This window comes from Trichosurus vulpecula, chromosome 4, assembly GCF_011100635.1.
Source record: "Trichosurus vulpecula isolate mTriVul1 chromosome 4, mTriVul1.pri, whole genome shotgun sequence".
Taxonomy (NCBI): domain Eukaryota; kingdom Metazoa; phylum Chordata; class Mammalia; order Diprotodontia; family Phalangeridae; genus Trichosurus; species Trichosurus vulpecula.
The window spans coordinates 17,766,588-17,788,347 of record NC_050576.1 but is presented as its reverse complement, the minus strand read 5'-3'; positions in this window follow the sequence as shown (position 1 = coordinate 17,788,347).

The window sequence follows — 21,760 nt, the reverse complement described above, 5'->3', positions numbered from 1 at the left end:
CTATTATTATCCCCATTTCATAGATGAGGAAACTGTCACAGAGAGGTTACGTGAACTGCTCAGCCTCACACAGGAGATGAGGCAGGATTAGAACTCGGGTCTTCCTGACTCCAGGCCCAATGACATATCATCTCCATTGTCCTGTCTCCTACTGGAGTGGTCCCAAAGGTGCTTTGATTGAGTTTACATCTTCATGCTACAAAATCAATTCATATTACAAAATTCAATTACAAAATCTATTATTTTATTTGTCTGTACACTGAACATTCGGCATAAAAGAACCACACAACGGTAGCAACTTGTCCCAGGCCCATTTCAATCTGAACTCCCATCGATGTGATGGAGACAGAAAGAATGAGAAGAAGAATAAGCCACATTTCCGTAGCCCTTAGAGGTTTACGAAAGGTAGAGAAGCTGCTCGCCAGAATGCCGGACACCAAGGAACGACACTTTCGCCAATCTTAGAATTACTGTCTATTAAGGCAGGGAGGAGTTGAGATCAGCTCAGGTGGAAAGAATGCCCACTTCAGCAAAATTATGCGTCTTTTGAGGTGTTCATCTTCTTCATCCTCCTCCTCCTCCTCTCCATCATTAATCTGGTCGCTAGAATCATAACAATGAGATTCACTCACATTTCTATAGCAAAAATGCTGTAGAATGAAATGCCCTAGAAGCAAAATGCTTTAATTTCATTCTTTCATCGATATAACTCTTTAACGTTAGCAAGAATTTTCCTCATCATAGACCAATGAAGTAAATAGCATTTGCTTTCTTAGTCCCATTTTACAGATGACCAAACCGAGTCCTAGGCAAGTTGAGCAATATACTAATCAGTCCAGTCCCTTGAGGTAACTTCACGGTGCTTTTCAGCAAGTGTAACTTTATTCCAACTGCTGCTACATGCCTCCCCCTCCTTTACCCTGCACCCCACCTCCTCCATCTCCCAAAACCAGAATGAGTTATGTGAGTCTCCATCTCAAGCGCTCCCCAAGCAGGCCCCGGCAGGAGATAATGGCCCTCCTTGAATGCCACGGCCATTTGTCCCAAACCTCCCCTCCCTTTGTGCTCCGAGATAAATGGCTGTGGTCTCACCGTCACATCCCCTAGTGCTCCGTGTGACTCTTTACCTATTAGCTCAGGGCCTGATGGATGGGGTGAGGAGACCAAACTAATATTTTCCAAGACTAAGATAAGGATGGGTTGGTTTTCATTCCCCAACTGATCATTTCAGCAGGCAATGACATGCTTCTCTCACCGGTGGTCAGTGACGGCAGTGCACTTAGGTAGAAAGCCTGCCTCTGACATGGGTCGTCCATCAATGCACGGATTTTGTTTTAATTAATGGATAAGATAATTCATTTGCGAGTGACACATTTAATTAAATAAGAGGTTAGTAGGGGCTGGTTATTACACCCATCAGCATCTCTCCGTGGCTACTGAGCTATAACAGAGCACTGGGCAAGGCGTTCTTTCCCTGTGCCTCAGTTTCTCCATCTGTAAAACAAGAGGTTTGAACTAAAAGACCTCTAAGATCCCGTCCAGGAAAAGATTGAGCTTGCAAACAGTTTTTTCTTTGCAGTTTGCGGGTGACTTTTTAAGAGTCTAATATCTTTTCTTATAGTGATTGGTTTATTCCACTTACCAGCTTCTAGGATGCCCACGTGGTCAGGCTCCCATGCCTGGAAGGTTCTTCCCTCTCCCAGTTGTCTCTAAGAATCCCAGCTTCCTTCAGAGCCTAAATCAGATGCCCCCCCTCTTCTTGATGTCTTCCCAGATACCCACAGGTGGTATAATTCTCCCCCTTTTCCAATAACTTTGTATATACCTTGAACTTACCTAGCTGGGTACATAGTGCATCCCATCAACAGAATTCTGAGTTTCCATCAAAGGTCAGTTCAGCTGCTGAGTGCTACATGAAGGCTCTCCTGATTTTTCCAGCTGCTCATGCATCTTCCTCAAAATTGTCTGGTATTTATTTTGAATGTATTTTGTGTAGATTTCACAGATTTAAGGTCCATCGGGTCTGACTCATACATGAAAAGAATCCCCATCGTAGCATCCTTGGCAGGTGTCGTTCAAAAGAACGTAAGCAGCTTGAGGGCAGGAATTGATTTTTTTCATCTTTGTATGCCCATTGGTTAACACAGTGTCTGGCATATAGTATGTACCATTTATAAATGCTTGTCATGGATTGAATATCAGATCCTTCAGAGCAGGAATTCTTTTGTTTTTATCTTTGGGTCTAGCACAACACCTTGAAAGTAGCGAGCATGTTAATAAATGTTTGTTAAATTACAATGAATTTGTCAGATTAACTCTAGAATTAGAACCATAGCATCTTAGAATTGGGAAGGATCTCAGCCCTAAAAGGAACCCCAACTAGAACCTCCCTGATAATGGTTGTCCAGCCACGGTTTAAAGACCTCTGATGATGAAGAGCCCGCTAGACCTGAAGGCACCAATTCCACATTTAAACAGCTCTCATTGACATCTGCCTAAATGTCCCTCTTTGCATCATCCACCCATCACTCCTGCTTCTGCCCTCTGTGATCAAACAGACCAATCTGTTCCCTCTTGCACATCATTGCCCTACAAATCCTTGGAAAGAGTTAGCATGTCCCCTGTCTCTTCTCTAGCCTAAACGTGCCCTGTTCCATGTTATGGGCTCAGGGCCTTGCTTCTCCTCCTCTGGATACTCTCCAACTTATTAATATCCTTCCTAAACTCTGGTGCCCTGAACCGGACCCAAGACTCCAGCTGTGGTTTGTGGGCAGCATACAACGGGACCGTCCCCGGCTCTCCCTGAAGCTGGGTCTCTCTTAATGCAGCACAGAGTCATGGGGTTTTCATGCCACACCATTGACTCCTATTCAGCTCAGAGTCCACTAAAACTCCTAGAATATTTTTCAGACAAACTATTGTCTAACAGTGTCTCATGGGGCATTTGTAAAGTGTATTTAATCCTCATGTAAGTCTTTACATTTATTGCTATTAAATTGCATTGATAGGGGCAGTGTGGCGTGGTAGATACTGTCAGCCTCAGGGTCAGAGAGGCCTGGGTTCAAGCCCTTCCTCCGACACATGCTGGCTGTGTGACCCTAGGAAAGTCCCTGACCCTCTTAGTGCCCTGGGCACTGGTAGAAATGCTGATCTGCATTCATGGAGAGAGTTTCTCATTGAGTGTTCTCTATACCAATGAAATCACAAACAAACAAACATCTCCAGCTAGACTGGAACAGAACTCCTAAGAAAAAGAGCTCAACCCTGGAAGCAGAAATTATACCCCATTGGCATATCTTGGAGCTGGAGGAAGCCTTCAAGAATGTCTGCCTCCCCAGGCTTCAGTTTCCTTATCCGTAAAACTCGGGGTTGGATAGATTGCCTCCCAATCCCCTCCTACCTCTATATCTATGATCCTCCATCTAAATTGTTCCAGGACAAGGACTGCCTTCGCAGCATCCCTGACACGTGGCTATGCAAGGATCAGGGCATCAGTGATCGTGAGCCCCAGGGAAATGAGAGGTGACATTGTCTGCCCCACTCCTATCTTACAGGTGAGAAACTGAGTCCCAGGTAGGTAGTAAATGCAAGAATAGGACTGGAATCCAGGTCCTTTGACTCCAAATCTAGCTCTGGGTTGTTTCTCATCTCCCTAACCCCTTCTGTGAAATAGAAGGCTAGCTCAGGAAGACCTGGATTCCAATCCTACATGTCCAATGCATGTATAGAGAAGGGAGGAGGGATGGGAAGCAGGTGGAGAGATAGACAAATGGACAAATAGAGAGAACGAAGGAAGGAAGGAAGGAAGGAAGGAAGGAAGAGAAAGAAAGAAAGAAAGAAAGAAAGAAAGAAAGAAAGAAAGAAAGAAAGAAAGAAAGAAAGAAAGAAAGAGAGAAGGAAAGAAGAAGGAAGAAGAAGGAAGAAAGAAAGAAAGAAAGAAAGAAAGAAAGAAAGAAAGAAAGAAAGAAAGAAAGAAAGAAAGAGGAAGGAAGGAAGGAAGGAAGAGAAGGAGGAAGGGAGGAAGATCAAATTAGTGCTGGGGCAATTTCAGAAGAGCTGGCTAACCCTGGCTAGGCATTGAACTGGGCATTGCCACAGAGGGACTGTGCCTAGGGCCAAGGCAGTGACCTGGTTCCTAGCAACTCCCCCATCACAACACAGCATTTATACCCCCGCAAAAGAATAACAGTGAGAAATGTAGATCAGATCTGGTCTCACACCGCTTAGAATTACAATTTTCCCAGCTCCTCGTAGTTCCTTTGGGGCAGATTTTCCCCAGGGGAGGGGGAGATAGGATGACTCCCCCCTCCCACAGTTAAATTATAATTTAGTCCATAACCAAATCACTGCAAATATCTAACCAACGTAGGCTGATTTAAAGACTGTATTTCCCCTAGTACAGATGACCCAAATATCATTTTTATGGGACTTTGACATTTGTTTGATTATTTACATCTGAAGGGCAGCGTTTTAAGTAATTCCTAACATTTCTCTCACAAACAGTCACCAACTCTTGTGAATAATTTTACCTCTGAGATCTCTTGGAGAGGCTGAATTGTCTAGTGGATAGAGGTCCAAGTTTGGAGTCAGGAACACATGGATTCAAGTTCTGTCTCTGAAAATCCCAGCTGTGTAGCCATGGATGAGTCCCTGAACCTCTCAGTGCTCCTGCCAACTTTCTAAGCCTATAAGTTCCAGACAAGATGCTGTCCTGCATAGGTAGAATGATTTTCCACACCAGGAACTTTTGCCACAATGAAGTCAGACCACTGGCTCTGGCATCAGAAAACCTTTGATGATTCCTAGCTGCGGGACCTTAAACAATTATGTCCCTGAACTTCAGTGTCTTTATCTGAAAAAATGAGGGTTTAGGATTCAACAATCCAGCTCAAGACTTCATTCAGTTCCTTTGGCGCTCTAAGTCACAGATCAAGTCTCCACAAAGATCTCTCTCCCTGCCTTCCATTCTCCTTTCAAGAGTTTCTCACTGTTGACTCTGTTGTGGAAGACTTGCTTCAGCTGGCTCCTCCCTGACCTCTCCAAAAAGATCTCACCCCTACCCAACCAGAAACTTCCCACTCTGCTCAAAAGTAGGGATGCTTAGCCTGGAAAATAAAGGAGGAGGGAAAGTGAGGTCCACAGCTGTGAAGGTTGCCCCAAAAGTTTCTACACAGCGCAAGCCCCCATAATGATAACGGATCTTCCCATCACCAGCATCATCAACAACAGGCATTTATTAAGCACCTACTATGTTCTTGGCGCTGTGCCAAGCACTGGGGATGCAAAGAAAGGCAAAAATGGGTTCCCTGCCCTCAAGGAGCTTACAGTCAACAAGCAAACAACTATGTGCACACAAGATGCATACGGTGTAAATGAGAAGTAATCTCAGAGGGAAAGTACTATGTCTGGGAACTACTAACTTTAAGAAGCCACACCCCCATCCGTCCATCATATAATTGTCTTGAGAACAACACTGTAGTTTAAACTGAGTCTTAGTCCATAGACTACTAGCCCTTTGGAATATTAAAGACCATGGCATGTGGAGTTGACTAGTGATAAGTCATACAGCAAGGCATGAGAAGCAAGCCACATCAGTGCACTCAGTCACCAATTATTCCTCTCTGCCTCCTGAAAATGTGGCCCATGGCTCAAGGCAGACAGCAATGAAGCCTGAACCCTGCCTTCCTCACCTGAGAGCATCGGTTTGTGAGAGATACACCCTAAAGTCTTCCGCTGCGGTGGGCTGAATAAGTCAGGGAGAGTTCTCATTATGTACAGGTGGCCAGGATTCATTCTATAGCTTATTTATTCTGTAGTAAATGAGCGAGAGAGAGATGATAGGTAGGTAGATAGATAGATAGATAGATAGATAGATAGATAGATAGATAGATAGATAGATTTGTAGTAAATGCTTTACTATTCTGTAGTAAATGATAGAGAGATAGAGATGGATAGATACAGTATAGATTTGTAGTAATTGCCTTATGATTTGATCTATGGTCTTCCCCACACTAGGTCTGTTAATAGAGTTGACACTGGATGTGGGGGAAGGGGGGATGGCGTGGAAGAGAGTAGGTTCAAGCTTTGTATTCCCCTGGCACTGAAGTCCACAAGAATTCCAGAGTGAGTAGCTACATAGAAGGCTACATTTATGTCTTTGGCTTGACTCAAAGGATAGTCAAGGCGACTTGGACCTAGGCAATTGGCATCATTCTCTGACTGGGTGAGAGCTCAGAAATGAAAGAAAGTGAGTCATTTCCATGGGCTTGGTGTATCTGACCGACAGAAAGCAAACTAAGCCCTGGGGCCAACTGGGGCATCCCGACTTGGAGCAGCTCTGTACAACATTGAGAGAGAGGAAAGGCAGACAGAGGCAGTGGGTTAGCGGACAATGACAGACATACAGAAAGAAAAGAGCATCAACAAACATTGTTAATGCACAAATAAAACAAAGATATGTAGAAGGAGATATGAATGGAGGGATTTTGTTACTACCTTGTTAAATATCACGTATCTATTTTATATGTGTATGTGTATCCATATATGTAAGTGTGTATATAAAAACATACATATATGTGTGCCTGTGTCTCTGTGCATATATGATGTCCCAAACATCTAAGATTTTGGAGCTATCATGGAAGTATGTATACGTGTGAACACATATATTACATATTTATATACATACATACATATATCCTTAAAAAACAGAGAATACATAACAGAAGTTCAGTTTCTTAAGTGAACGTTTCTTATTTCTTTTTATATATTGCACTATTTGTGCTTTTTGATAATTGCTAAGTTCACAATACTTTTTTTAAGAGAAAATGTGGAAACTGAGGTTTTAAGCCAATGCTGAAAAAATTTAAAGGATCAGATGAACATTAGGGAAAATGAATGTCATGGAATACCACTGCACTATGAGAAAGGAGATGATTTCAGAGGAACCTGGGAAGATTCTATGAACTGATGAAAAGTGAAGGGAGCAGAACCAGGAGGACAATTTATACTGTAACAACAAAACTGTAAACAGTAACAGCTAGCATTTGTATCGTGCCTATGTGCCGATCTCTGTGCTGAGCACTTGACAAATATCGTCTCGTTTGATCCTCACAACACCTTAGAGGGTAGGTGCTATTATTATCCCCATCTTACAGATGAGGAAACTGAGGCAAAGGGGAAATGACTTGCTCCAGATCATCCATCGAGTAAGTATCTTGAGGCAGGATTTGAATTCAGATCTTCCTGGCTCCAGGCCTGATACTCTATGCACTATGGAGCCCCCTGGCTGCTCTGTAATAATGAACAACTTTGGAAGACTTAAGAACTCTCATCAACTCAACAGTCCCCCCTCCTAAGGCACAGAGTGAGATATTCGTTTTTGGACACAGCCAATATGGGGATTTGTTTGCTTGACTAGGCATATTTGTTACAACGGTTTTGTTTTTGTTTTTCAGGGGTAGGGGAAAGACAGGATAGAGAGAAAATAAATGCTTGTTAATTAGGGAAAATAATTAACAGCTAGGTGGTGCAATGGTTAGAGCCCTGAGCCTGAAGTCAAGAAGACCTGAGTTCAAATCTGACCTCAGACATTAATTGCGTGATCCTGGGCAAGTCATTTAACCCTGTTTACCTCAGTTTCCTCATCTGTAAAATGAGCTAGAGAAGGAAATAGCAAACCATTTTAATATCTTTGCCAAAAAGACCCCAAAGGGGGTCGCAAAGAGTCAAACATGACTGAAAAATGGATGAACAACAACAAATGATGATTGGTTTTGTGTGGCCTTAAGTTCATAGGATCCTAGATCTAGAACTGGGAGGCTGGGATTAATGATCTAGGTGAAGCCTGCGATCCAGCACGACTGCCTCGACCCTACAGAAACAAAGTTTTTTTAAATGTCACTAACCGCATGCCGTACTTTGTTCAGTCATTTCCCAAATGATGGTCTCCTTAAGGACCAGTGAGGAAGGATGCTCCCTACCCTTTGACAAAGAGGCAATGGGCTAACTCCGTAGAATGAAACACGTCTGGGGGGAGGGGCGTGACCAATATGAGAATTTGTCTTGCTGGACTATTGGTTACAAAGATTTTGTTTTTCTTTTCTTTTTTCCACAGCTGAGTGACCTGACCAAGGTTATCAGGTAAAAGGGAGGTTTTCTGATTTCCTCTGATGCTAAAGCCAAGGCTCTTCACATAATAAAAAGATCCATCGCTTGACCCCTGGCTTGCTGGACTCTTTGGTGAAATCCCATCAGAGACCCCAAACTGCAGGTACAGACCAGGAGCCCTCAGATTTCAGAGCGTGAGCCCTGGACGGTTCCATCAAAAGAACTCTGGGCCCCCCGGCCTGAGCACTGGAGCTAGAGCATTTTCCTTTTGGAAAATGAGGCCCCGTGCCCAGAGGAGCATCCCCTCAGCTGACTTAGTTCTCTGGAAAACAAACATATATAATATTGACCTTCATTCCATTCTCCACAGAATAGAAATTGTTTGGAAAACAAAAGCTGGATATAATTTAGTGATATTTTTAAAAAATCTTTGTTTTTCTTTTTTTTGCTGGTCCATGGGCCTCACCTAGATCATTAATCCCAGCCTTTGCCAGTGATGAAAGGTTCCACAACAAAGCTTCGCTTGAGAGGTTGAAGGGGCACTTACTGTGGAGTCAAAGAGGCCCTCAAAACAGAGGTTTGGGGGGGGGGGGGAAGTAGCTATTTGGTATAGAGTCAGAAAGACTAGAGTTCAAATCCTGACTCAGATATTTCCTAGTTTGATGAGTCTTGGTCAAGTAACTTCACCTCTCTCATGCTCCCTGGTTTCCTCATCTGTAGGATGTGAATATTAATGATGCCCACCTCACAAGGTAATTGTGAGAATCCAATAAGATAACATACAAATATTAAAGCACCGTATGAATACTTCGGGCTTATTGCCAGACACGGCGTAACACTCCTGCCTGGTGACTGAATGAGAACAAAGTTGTGGAGATGACTGTACCTGGAACAGCCCAGAGCACACCAGGCTTCTCAGCCCATTCCACAGGCTGTGCCACCGCCTCCTCCTCTTGTCTGGGGTGCCACAATTTAGTAAATATTATCAATGCTTCTGGAAAGGGCTTGATGAGCCACTCTCATTGCTTTCCAAACCCAAATACCCCTCCCTGGCTCCCACTCCTCTACACAGACTGTTTTGTCTTATTAGAATATAAGCTCCTTGAGGGCAGGGTCTGTCTTGTTTTTTGCTTGTACAGCCTTAGCACCTAGCATCCCCTCCAGAATTTAATGAGATCATACTAAATGATTTTTCATGCATTCATTCACTCATTTGGTACAGGGGGAGGGAGGGATGATGGCATTACCAGTAACAGAATGGCCTGGAAAGCTTCTAGGAGAACCAAAGTGGGGAGGGGTTCAAATGGGGAGCATTTCCCCCTCATACAAATTAGACTCTCCCAACAGCAGAGAGAACATGATACAAAAAGTTTGCTACGACACAAAACCAAACCAATCTTCGAAATGCCTGATTCTCATCTTCACTAATTTGATGCAAGGGAGATTAATGTCATTGGTTTCAAAACATGAACCAATGTAATGGAACAGAGTATTATTATTCACACAACAAACATGTGCCAGAAAAAATGTGATTGGTTAAAGTCTGCCCACAATTGCTCGCATGGCCAACCACAAAGCGTGGGGACTCTCCCCAACATTTTATCCTGACTTGCTTTTTCTCTCCATAATCTGCTAGGATCTCATGTTATCTTATCATTTCTTGAAAACGGACCAAATCTGCAGGAGGAGAAAAGGAATAACGTGAGTACATATTCTGGGGTACGGCTTATTGCTAGTCAGCTCTATCCAGTCTCTTTCCAGCTTTTTTTTTCCCACTTGTCAAGTTTCTAGTGTGGTTGTTTAGTCATTTTCAGGGATGTCTGAATCCCCATGACACCTTTTGAGGTTTTCTGGATAGGATATTGAAGTGGTCTGCCATTTCCTTCTCCAGCTCATTTTACAGATGAGGAAACTAAGGCAAACAGGGCTAAGTGACTTGCTCAGGGTCACACAGCTAGTAAGTGTCTGAGGCTGGATTTGAACTCAGGAAGATGTGTCTCCCTGGCTCTCGACCTGGCACTTTATCCACTGTGCAACCTAGCTGCCAGAAGTTGTCTAATAGCACTTTTAATATTGAGAGTTAAAATTCTCTTCTCAAGCTGCAGGGTTTTTCTTCCTTCTTTTCTTCCTTCCTTTCTTCCTTCCTTCCTTTCTTCCTTCCTTCCTTTCTTCCCTCCTTTCTTTCTTTCTTCCTTCCTTTCTTCCCTCCTTTCTTTCTATCTTTCTTTCTTTCTTTCTTCCTTTATCTGTTGAATGAAGTGGAAAGAGCCCTGGGTTAGTGTCAGAAGAGCTGAGTTCAAATGCTGACTCCACCCTGTTTTAGCTGTATGTGACCTTGTAGAAATCACTTAACTGAGCCCAGGAAAGTGGGAAGAGCATCTGCTCTAGGGTTAGATGAGGCCTGAGTTTGAAGCCTGTATCTAGCCTGACCAGTTGTATAATCCCAGACGGCTCACAAACTGCCTGAGCCTTTCTTCATCTATGAGATGCTTCTAAGGAAATCGATTAAGCACACACCCTTGGGAGATCAAAGGTGGAAAGATCCCACATACACCAAAATTTGTATAGCAGCCCTTCCCTTTTTAGTAGCAAAGGCCACAAAACAAGGGCTGATTGAAGAAGGCCTAAACAAAATGGGCAATGGAATGTTAATGTTAATTAATGTTACATTAATGTAACGTGCTTTAGAAATTGTGTGAGGTAAATGAAATGTGAAGACTTCGCAGGGAAGATACGTATAAATATATATCTATATCTATACTAAGAAATGTTTAAAAATCATGAACTAGGGAAATAGGGAAGTAGAAAAATTCTGAGGCCGTAAGAGTCTGATGGCTCAGCCCAGATCTGGGAAAGTTTACCGTGAAACTTTTGTTCTTTCTAATGGTTCTGGTTTAAAGATTTGCTCAGTAAGAATAGGGTCACTGTGACCTGCTTTCCTTTACTGTAAAAGTACTGTAAAAGAATGGAGAGGGTCTCCCCCTCCCCTTATCCTATTCTCCTTTAGATTTATAGATGTCACCTCAGTTGTAATCATTAACTAAGGGAATGGGAATTGGAGTTTCTGTGCCTCGATTTCCCGGTTCTTTGTCTAGCTTTCCTGCTTAGATTGTAAGCCCGCCTCCCAGCCAATGGTGAGAAGGGTCAGAGTTGGGCGGGAATTCCCTTGTGTTAGGTATAATTATTGGTGTTTTGCTTCTTGTAAAGTGCCTCCCTTGCTGGATCTGTTCTGGCAGAGGATGCCCTATTTTCGAGAATTGAATAAAATTTATTTCTGTTCCCACCCTGAGATGGCTCCTTGTTATAAATTAACTTTTTAATTGATAAGGGTCTTTCATCCCATAAAAAATGATGACCATGAAGAATCCAAAAGAGCCTGGAAAGACACACGGAGTGATGCAAATAACCATGAAACCAAGATACACAAGGAATGGAAGGGATAACAACAAAACAACTGAAACTGAATTCTGCACAATAATAATGAGCAAGCTTGGCCCCAAGGAGTGGGAAAATACACTTTTCACTCTTCTTTGCAGAGGTGGAGGACTATGGGTGTGGAACATCACATACACTCTCAGATTTGGTTGATGCATCTACTTGTTGGCCATATTTTTTTCCATGCAGCAGAATCATCTGAGAGGCATAAAAGGTTTGCGCCCATCAACTCGTTCTGATGTAGCATAAGTGAGCTGTGGTCATAACCCAACCTATTAGTCACTCTATCAACAAATATTTATTGAACAGCTCCTGTGTGCTAAGGAGTAAGAAGAATATGAAAAGATGTCCAGAATAAGACAGCTTTCACCTGGGATGATGCATGCAGTCTAATGACCGACCTCTCTCTGTGTCTCTCTCTGTCTCTCTTTCTCTCTCTCTATCTCTCTCCCTCTGTCTCCCCCTTTCTCCCCCCTCCCTCTCTCGCCCTCTGTCTCCCCCTTTCTCCCCCCCCCTCTCACTCTCACCCTCTCTCTCTCTCACCCTCTCTCTCTCTCTCTCTGTCTCTGTCTCTCTCTCTGCTCTCTCTCTCTGTCTCTCTCTCTCTGTTTCTGTCTCTCACTGTCTCTCTGTCTCTGTCACACACACACACACACACACACACACACACACACACCCCTTCATTGTGATTTCTAGTAAAAAGTCATCAACTCCCAAAAAGCAGTCAGCACTACCATTTTATTTCAGAATTCCATTCTCCCTATCCACTTCAGACTATATCTGAAGATTTGTGTGTTCTCTTCTGGGTGCCACACAGCACAGAAAAGAACTTACTAAGCTGCTGAGTATGTGAAGGAGGGCAGCCAGGAAAGGGAGGGGCCTCAAGATCCTACCCAAGAGAATCAGTCATAGCTGGCAGGTGGTGTGAGCACAGTGACTGAGCACTGAGTTGGAAAGTTAAAGGACCCGGCTTTGACTCTTACCTTGGGTGAATCACAATGTTCCCATCTATCAAATGAGGCCGGACGAGATGAACTCTATGATCTTTTCTAATACAACGATCCCATAACCTGACCCTATTCATCCTGGAGAAAAGACATGATAACTGTCTTCAAATATCTGAGGTCCTGGCATGTGGAAAAACAGATTAGACTTGTTCTTCTTGGAGGTAGAGAGAGAGAGAGAGAGAGAGAGAGAGAGAGAGAGAGAGAGAGAGCACTAGCAGCAAGGTGAGGGACTTAGAAAGAGACAGATTTAGGCTTGGTATAAGGAAACTCTTCCTAATGACTAGAGCTGCCTGAGTGTGGCATGGGATGCCTGGGATCAAGTGGATTCTACCTCATTGTAGATCATCAAGAGAAGGTGGGGCACCAGTTGATAAGTGTGTTGGAAAATTCTTGGACTCCATAGTTGGCTCCTATTCCAAGGGAGTATTTAAAAATCCCAAGAATATTCCTTCAAGATAGCACATTCTCAAAGAGAAGCAGCTAGTTATTCCAGTAATGTATTTGCATCACTATTCATTGCATGTTAGAATTAATCCCAGAAATCTCCCCAATGTTTTTGAATATCTTGTACTGGAGTCAGAACATCTATACAGCCCCAAGGCACAAGCATTGGTCCAGAGAGTGCATCTGCATTGATTACAGTTCCACGCTAGCTCATTATGTGATGTATTCTCGACTTGATCACCTTTGAGGGCATCAGTCACTGTATTATGAAAAACAAGCCTCTCAGCTGAAGTATGAGAGCTAATTTCCTAGGAAAGGTTTGTATAAGAATCTTGATATGAACAAATTGGTTGGTTTCACATAAAGGAGAAAAAAAATCTAAAATACCAACAAGGAATTCTCTTGGCAAAGTACAAGAAACTGCTGGAAAATAAATTATATTGAATTCAACAAGCACGTATTAAGAATCCACTATAAGCAAGCACTTGGGACAGAAAGACAAATGGATAAATAGTCCTTGCCTTCAAGGAGTTTATATTCTACTGAGGAAAGGCCAATGCCTGGTACATCCTAAGTGCTTAGTAAATGCCTGTTGAATTTAATTGAAATTTAATTGGAGGAATGAATAGTTTGAGATCATCCTGGTAAGGTAGATTAGAATGGGCTGGTGAAAGATCTCCACAGCCAGGTTAACGAGTTTGAGCATTACCCTGAGGGCGATGGGGAGACGCTTGACAGTTTTGAGGGAAGGAATTGCGAAGGTAATGCTCTCGAATAGCAATCACCTATATAACCGATCCCGAGATCACAGCCAGATCAGACTTAATTGAAGGAACCGGGGGTTTTTAGCCTGGCAAAAAGAAGGTCACTTCAGGGGGACATGTGATACATGACACAAGTATTTGAAGGACTTTCATAGGAAAGACGTAAGGTAACGTAAGGGCCCAGAGGAGAAAGTGGCAAAGAGGTAAATTTAAGCTAGATATCAGAAAAAACTTCCTAACATTTAGAGCTGTCCCAGTGTGGATCTGGCTGCTTGGAAGTAGTGAGTTCCCCCTGCTTGGAGATATTCAAGCAGAAGTTGGCTGATCATTGTCAGGACTCTTCTAGGGGAGATTCTCATTCAAGAGACTAGATGGCTTCTGAGCTTCCTTCCAACTCTGACTTTCTATCATCTGGTGACCCCAGTTCTAAACTGCCACCAGCCCTCCCATTGGACAATAAATGGTGAGCCACCACCTTATATTTCTGTACTGCTGAGCTGCCTTAGCTAATGCAGGTTTAGATCACTATGTATGATTATCGAAAGTTATGTTGACTCAATAACCCATTCTTCCCAGACCTGCTTGTCAATCAGTGTTGGGGGGAGGGGTCACCCAATCTACCTGATATTCATCACACAGCAAGTCAGCACCTATCTGTTTGTACCCGGAAATTGTCGTATACTTGCTACCTTGGGGTAGAACTGAGACACAATGTACCAGCCCCTTTAGCTGACATGGACCTATCTGAATTGTCTTTATCTCATCACAAAAGTTATCAATAAAGTTGACTCCATCTTGAAGCCATTGGTCCCCAGTGACCATCCCATCAGTGTGTTACCACCTTTATATATTTAATAAACTCTCTTTAATTCTTTGTCCTGAGTTTTGCCTCATTAATCAGGGTGAAAGACCAAACAAAGACTTTTCCTTTTAACATGATAAGGATGATATCTCCCATTTATATATCTCTTTAAGATTTGCAAGGTACTTTAAGTATATCATCCTTGATGTCTGAAACCCTGGCTAGAGACCGTCAAAACAGGACAAACATTGGAAAGGAACAAATTGATCATAAGACATTCCAAAAGAATTTAATGTCATAAAAAGGATGAGACGACTGAATCATGACAGATAGACAAAGAATCCTGCAACAGAAAACAAGGAAGCACAATATATATGAAATATTATTCATGTCTTCTAACTCAAGAGTCTGGGGGCAGCTAGGTGATGCAGTGGATAAACCACCAGGACTGGAGTCAGGAACACTCTTTTTTGTGAGTTCAAATACAGCCTAAGACACTTGCTAACTGTGTGACCCTAGGCAAGTCACTTCACCCTGTTGGCCTCAGTTTCCTCATCAGCAAAATGAGCTGGAGAAGGAAATAGCAAACCACGGCAGTATCTTTGCCAAGAAAAGCCCAAATGGAGTCACAAAGAGTCAGACACAACTGAAATGACAGAACAATAGCATCGAACTCAACAGTCCATTTCTCTGCCTTTGCACAGGCTGACCCCCATGACTAGAATACTCGCTTTCCTCCCCTCTACTTCTTGGAATTTCCACGTCTCTTCAAGGTTCAACTCATGTTCAGTCTCCTGCAGGAGACGCTTCCTGATTCCCCCAGTTGTTAGTGCCTGTCCAGAACAACCTAGAACAGTGCTTGGCACATCCTAGGCACATAGTCAATTCTTACTGAATTAAAAGAGAGTCTGAAATTTGAACTGTCATTGGGGCAGGACAAGGTCAAAGAAGGCATCATTGTCTAGTCTGGGGGAACAAGGATGATTTATCAGGTGGGAGGCCTCTGCCAGAGGCTGTTTGGGCAGAGCAGAGGATCCACAAGTCCATGTCCTTTGTTTGGGGAATTGGGGCTCAAAGCCTGAGAAGAGAGAAAAGGGCTGAGTCCTCCAAGTCGAGAGTGAGATGCAAAGTCAGCATGAGGTTGTCCAGAGCAAATGTCCAAGAGGCCAAAGGGACAGTGATTTGGAGGGGATGCCATGAGACAGGACCTCTCTGGGTAGGTTTAGTTCAAAGTGCCTGAGCTGTTTCTTTGGTCCTTTTCTTTCGCACCTTAAATGGACTCCATAGGGCCAGGTTCTGACCTTCAAGTAACCGCTGACCGGTGGATTGGTTTTTAGGGAAGAGAACAACAGTGTAACAAAGGTGATGCAGCAGGGTGCAGGCCCCCTGGCCCCAAGGTACTCCTATTATAGCATTAAGACAACATAACATAAAAGAGAACTTGGCTGGAAGTCAAGGTTCTAGGCTTGAGAAAAGCAGAGAAAATTTGGACAAGTCATTTACCTTTCCACAATAAGAAACAAAGAAAGACAAAGGGAACTCACATTCTAACGTGGGAGGCAACATGCAAATAACTGTGTACATCCAAGATCTTCAATTGTTAAGTCATTTCAGTCATGTCTGACTCTGCAATGACCCCATTTGGGGTTTTCTTGGCAGAGATACTGGAGTGGTTTGCCATTTCCTTCTCTAGCTCATTTTCCAGATGAGAAAACTGAGGCAAATAGGATTAAGTGACTTACCCAGAGTCACATAGCTAATAAGTGCCCGAGACTGGAATTGAACTCAAGAAGATGAGTTTCCCTGACCCCAGGCCCAGCGCTCTATGCACTATGATGCCCCCTATGGCCCCATACAAGATCTAGACAGGGTAAATTGGGAGTGATCTCAAGAAAAGGCACTCACTAGTAATGCCTAGTTCCAGATGGTGACAACTGGAAATTGAAGAGGAAAATTTAGGCTGCCAGAGAGGGTTTGGGATGGGAAGGGAGGCTTGTCCAGGGAAGAGGTTTTCTCCAGTGAACAACTTTGATAGAATTTTCAAGGCCACTGGTATAAGCCCTTTACTTCTGTACTCACTGACAAGATCACAAATCTTGGAGGCTAAGGGCTGGGGAGGGGTCTAGTGATCCTTTGTCCTCACCCCATTTGACAACAGTCAGTTACCTTTGTTAACTGGAGCATTTTTTGTTTAAATCAACCAAGGGAAGCTTGCTCTGATTGGGCAGGGTCTTGGACACTCTCTGATGAGGTCGATTGAAAGAAGGATTTAGGAACAGAGAGATTTTGAGGGCCTGGCGAAGAGAAGAAGGAGAGGAGTCTCACAGGTTGGAAGGAAAGCTTTATGAAATAACACCTTTCCCACATTCTAGGTCACTTAGAAAATTCCTGACCCTGCCTTCCTTGAGTAACCTACTGGCTTCTCTGTGGACGAGGTTCCAATTCAGGCTATCAGAAGGGTATGTTAGAGTGTGCGTACTCATGGGCACTGGGAAGGGAAGTTGAGGCACCAGAAGACTTTTTCTTAAAACTTCCTTTAGTCCTTAAAGATGTGGGTACAAATGGAGGCGTCTAAATGTCCCTTCTCTGCCTCTGCTGAATCCTACTGTCTCATTCACCTTTCGTCCTGGTTGTCCCGAGCTGCTGGTTCTTTCCATCTCAGTTCTGTGAGCTCCTTCTTCTCTTCACCAGGCCCTTAAAATCTCTCTGCTTCCCAGATCCTCCTGGTTTTATTCAAGCTCCTCAGCTGTGTTTACTGGTGAGGGGAAGGGTATTGATTTGGGAGGCCCTCTGGTTTTCTGCTCAATGGCACCCTGAGAGAAGGAGATGAGAGTTTCTGACCCACTGAGATTTAACCTTCCTTAGTTGAAGGAGCCTTAAGTGCATTTTTTTAAAAACCTAAATTAGCAGATTCCACAATCCTTTTTCCTTCATATCATATGAAGGAAATCCTTCATTCGTATGGGTAAGGAACATTATTTTATTTTCCCCTTTTTTCACCCACCAGCAATCTCTTCTCCCTTCCTTGTACTGGCCTCATAGGGTCCTTTTGAGAATCAAATGATAAAACATACATGGGGTGGTAGGAAGAACTTTGTGGGCTTAGGACCTGGGAATGCATCAGCACTTGGCCCCTGATGGCCCAAGTGATCTTAGCCAAGTCTGTTCACCTCTCTGACCTCAATTTCTTCCATTATAAAGTAGAGGTATTGGAAGAATCTGATAGCTATCTTTGGGTATTTAAAGGGCTATGGGATGTAAGGATTTGAATGAACAAATAAATACAAAAGCATTTATTATGTGCCAAATATTAGACTAAGGCAGCAGATGGGCCAACAGGAGTCTGGAAGATCTGAATTCAAATGTGGCCTAAGATATTTACTAGCTGTGTGACTTCCTCACAAGTCAAGCAATCCTGTTTGCCTCAGTTTCCTCATCCGTAAAATGAACTAGAGGATGAAATGGCAAACTTCTCCAGTATCTTTCCCCCCAAAAAACAAAAAAAACCCTAAATGGGGTCACGAAGAGTCCAACACAACTGAAATGACTTGAACCACCACCACAATTAGGCTAAATGCTCGGAATACAGATACAAGAGGAAGACAGTCTCAGTCCTCAGAGGACCTACACTTTTATGAGAAAAGACTCCAAATATAGGAAACAAGCGACCAGAGAAGGAGGTTTGGGTTGAGGGAGTTGTAAAAATGGAGAGCTGATCCGTGGGGCAGCTAATTAGCACGACCTTTTCAGAAGTATCGGTGATATTGATTTGATGATTGTGCCCAGAATGAACAAGGCAAGCCTTTGAGGAGGGAGAGGGGGAGGGGCCCCTGAGGGCTGGCCAGATGGCAAGATGGTCTTGGGTGGATGGATAGCTGAATGATATGTGAAACATGGGCTGGGTCCAGCTGGATAGAGCAAGCAACGTCCTCAATCAAGATAGCAGCTCCATCCCAGTATGGGAGATCCAAAGCTGATTGGATTCAATTTCTGAAGGACTAAGGACATGATTTCTGGAGATATGGTCCAGAGGTTGCTTCCAGGTAGGGGGCACTGGGAATAAAGCTGTTCTGCAAATGGCAAGACAGGCCAGGTCATTGGGTTGGATGGAATTTGAAGCACGATTCTGTCTTCTATCTCACCCCCAGCTTGATAAAGGCTAAGAATTGTCCTGTTTGACCCCAGAGGGCACCACTGTGGGGAAATTGGGAAGAGACAGTTTGAGGTTCCACATAGGAAATAACTGCCAATTATAGCTTTCCAAAATGGGCCTCTGTGGGAGACAGTGGGTTCCCCCAACTAGGAGCCTTCTAACAAAGGCTGGGCCACCCCTCCCCCACCTCCCCCCACCATGTCATAGAGAGGATTCTTATCCAGGAAGAGGTTGAACTGGATGCTTTTAAGGCCTCTTCTAGCTGGAGATCCTATATAAAGCACGATGCTAGGATTTTGGAAGATAAAATGGATAATTTGGGGTGTACAAAATTAAAATTTTTGTACAAATAAAACCAATGCAGCTAAAATTAGAAGAAAAACAACAACTGGGGAAAAAAATCTTTGCAGCAGGTTTCACTAAGGGGCTGATTTCCAAGATGAACAAGAAGCTGATTCAAATAAGAGAGTCTGTAGTTGATAAATAGTCAAAGGACAGACAACTTTGAAAGGAAAAAAAATCCAAGTTATCAACAGTCATATAAAAAAATGCTTCAAATCACTAATAGAGAAATGCACATTAAAGCAACTCTGAGTTTCTTCTTCATATCTATTTGAATGGTAAAGTTAACCCCCCAAAATGACAAATGTTGGAGGTGCTCTGGGAAAACAGGTACATTAGTACATTCTTAGAGCTCTAAATTGGTATGGATGTTGTGGAAACCGGTTTGGAACTATGCCTCCCAAAATCATTAAATTGTGTTTCACCCTTTGACCCAGTGATACCACTAGTAGGCCTACACTCCAAAGAGATGAAAGATAGAGAAAAAGGAACCATGGATAACAAGGATGACAAAGCCCTCCTCCGGTCTAGGGGGCAAGGGGTTAGAAAATGAAGCTTACTTCTATCCTCTCACCGCTTTAATTTCTTCTTTTTTTACTTTGATTCCATTTTATATTATTTTCACTTCCAAATATTCCCCCTCCCCTCGCCCACTGAGAAGTCAAGAAAAAACAAATATGTTGAGTCATACAAAACAAATTCCCCTCATTAGCCAAGTCAGAGCATGGGGGGTTTGGCGGAAACAGCTCCTACCACTACATTGTCAACAAGCATTTCTTTATTAAGTGTCTGCTCTATGCCAAGCACTATGCTAAGGACTGGAGATACAAAAAGGAAAACTAAAACAGTCCCTGCCCTCGAGGAGCTCACAGTCTAATGTATAATTGTATTACACCCTAACCTTTCATGCACTTGAATCTCTAGACTCTAAAGTTGCTTGCAGTTTTATATAAAACCATCTCACGAGACGTGACCAAGTCTTCTCAATTCAGGTGAATGTGGTAGAGGCAAACAGGTGCCTCTCAAGCTCCTTGAGCATGGGAAGGCGACATCATTCAGTGGAAAGTATTAGATTTGAAGTTAATGGCATTGGAAGTATCTTGACGTATCAGGGCCTGCAAAATAAGGGGCTAGACCTAAAGCCCTCCAACATCTCTTCCAGCTGTAAATCTGTGCTCCTGTGAGATCCTTTTAGTGATGTCATCAGATCCGTGCTTGAGGAATATTATTTTAGTCACGGCGTGGAGTCTGGGCTGGACAGTAGAGGCTAGAGGCAGGGAGACCAACCAGGAGGCTACCCCACTAGCCCAGGCAGGAGGTGCTAAAGCTCTGAATTGTAATGGTGGTTATAGGGGCAGAGGGGAGAGTGACAATGCAAGGGAAGCTGTGGAGGCCAACTCTGAGCCTTCTGACCAGAAGTATGAATGGTAGCCTCATGTCCATAGACTCACGTCATCAATGCTTCAGTTAGACCCAAGAGGAAGAACTTGTTTAGGACTAGTCTTCACCTCCAAGGCCCTGGCTGACTTCTGACCACATGGGCTGCTTGGATCACCCAGAGCTGTCTGATAGAGCCGTGAGGCACCTGATGCCTTTCCCATGTTGCACTGGAATCCAGATTTGCAAAGAAGCTAGAGGTTGCAGCTTTCATCCCTAGGACCACATTTCCAAACTCTGAAAGCAGCAATGTAGTCCCAGCCATGTCCTTCAATGACTCAGTATGAGAAATATGCACAAGTACCCACTGCAGATTGAATAAATAACATGTCTCAAACTGAGGCATATCATTATTATTCAAATGTGCAGCGATGCCCAAAATAAAACAGGAAGAGGATGATGGGTTGGATGGTGCTTGGAAACTTGCCCAAGGCTTCTGATGAGCCCAGATTTCTCCCTGAAACAAAAGCCCTTCTTCTTCATCATCCAAGAAGCAGGTGGTCCTTCCCTAACATAAGTATGACTGAGCAGCAGATGAGGTGCCGAGAGTACGAAAAAGATGACAAAACAGTCTCTGACTTTAAGGGGCTTACATTCTATTGGGGAAGACAACGTGTTGGTCAGACAACAAGTATTGGGGCTTATTATGTGCCGGGCACTGTGCTAAGTGCTGGGGATACAAAGAAGGATAGTCATGGTCCCTGCCCTCAAGGAGCTTATAGTCTAATCTAAGCAACTAGCTACACACATACACACACACACACACACACACACACACACACACACATACACACACACACCAGATAGATACATATATACATACATGGATAGCAATATAGATAGATAGATAGATGGATGGATATATAGATAGATAGGTATGAGAGAGAGACAGAGAGACTGAGAGAGAGAGAATGTAGATACAAGGGAATGTGATAGAAGAGGGTACGAGTAGCCAGGGGTCTAAGAAAGGCTTCCCACAGAAGAAAGTGAACTTTGAGCTGATTCTTGAAGGAAGTTAGAGGACATAAGGGGCCAGGTTGAAGGGGCAGAACATTCCAGGCATGGAGTCTAGCTAATGCAAAAGCTGACAGAGAGGCAAAGGAGAGAGAGCCTATGGATGAATACATGGATCAGGAAATTACATTACTATGTTAGGGAATAAGGTGTAAGAAGACTGGAAAAGTAGGCAGGGCCAGGTTAGGAAGGGCTTTGGATGCCAAACAGAGTATTTTGTATTTGCTCCTGGAGATGACAGGGAACCACTGGAGTT